Here is a 1,203-nt window from a genome sequence, read left to right as displayed (position 1 = left end):
CCCCTGCACCGTCCCCCCTGCACCGTCACCCTTGCACTGTCACCCCGTGCACTGTCCCCCCTGCACTGTCCCCTGTGCACTGTCACCCTGTGCACTGTCCCCTGTGCACTGTCCCCCTGTGCACTGTCCCCCCTGCACTGTCCCCTGTGCACTGTCACCCTGTGCACTGTCCCCCTGCACCGTCACCCTCTGCAGTCCCCCCTGCACTGTTCCCCTGTGCAGTGTCCCCCCTGCACTGTCCCCCCTGCACCATCCCCCCTGCACCGTCACCCCTGCACCGTCACCCTGTGCACTGTCACATCTCCACATCATCACCCCGTGCACCTTCACCATCCATCACATGGTCACCCGGTGTGCCTTGTCACCCCACACACTGTCACCAGGCTCCCTGTCACCCCCCCCACACACTGTCACCTGCCATAGTCACCACAGAGACCTGCCCTCTGCAGCCACAGGGTGACTGACACCCACCAGGCCCGCCGTGTCTGTCTCATCTCCTGGCTTCAGCTGGGAGGTGACAATGGGGTAAAACCACACGATGCTACAGAAGATCCCATCTGTGCAAATCAAATGACTTCCCGAAACTTTATCCAAACGGCAAATACATTTTTTTAAAAATATCAAATACATTTAAAATGTGTTTGTTGAGTTCACTGAACACAGCTGAGAACCTTTTAGGTGAGTCACTTGGCAAATGACACAACTATTTGGGTCACGTGGCATGTAATTCTGTACACAGGAGCTGGTGTGAAGTGTCTTTATAGATTCTGTACAATCTCCACAGTTTTTAAAGAAAGATCCAAACAACCAATTTTTGCCACTTTTACATCATCCATTTCACTTAAAGCAAGTAAATAGCACTCACTCCTGCCCCCCCACTCGTGTACACCACTCACTCCTGCCCCACCCCCGTGTACACCACTCACTCCTGCCCCCCCCACCCGTATGCACCACTCACTCCTGCCCCCCCCCCCGTGTACACCACTCACTCCCTGCCCCCCCACCCGTGGACAACACTCGCTCGGACCCCCCCCAATTGTCTACTCTTGACGGGGCTGCGGGAGGTCGAGGTGAACGTAACACCTGTGCACCTGGGCCCAGGACTGCCCCCCGCCCCCCCCCCAGGGACCCTCCTTCCAGGGCTGCTGTCCAGGTGCTGCCTGTGCTCAGACAGGTGTTGGTCTTGGGGGAGGGGGCCATGCG

Source organism: Hyaena hyaena, unplaced genomic scaffold, assembly GCF_003009895.1.
Source record: "Hyaena hyaena isolate Hyena2069 unplaced genomic scaffold, ASM300989v1 scaffold_552, whole genome shotgun sequence".
In the NCBI taxonomy this organism is placed as follows: domain Eukaryota; kingdom Metazoa; phylum Chordata; class Mammalia; order Carnivora; family Hyaenidae; genus Hyaena; species Hyaena hyaena.
The sequence above is the reverse complement of the archived record's forward strand: the minus strand, read 5'-3'. Positions refer to the sequence as shown.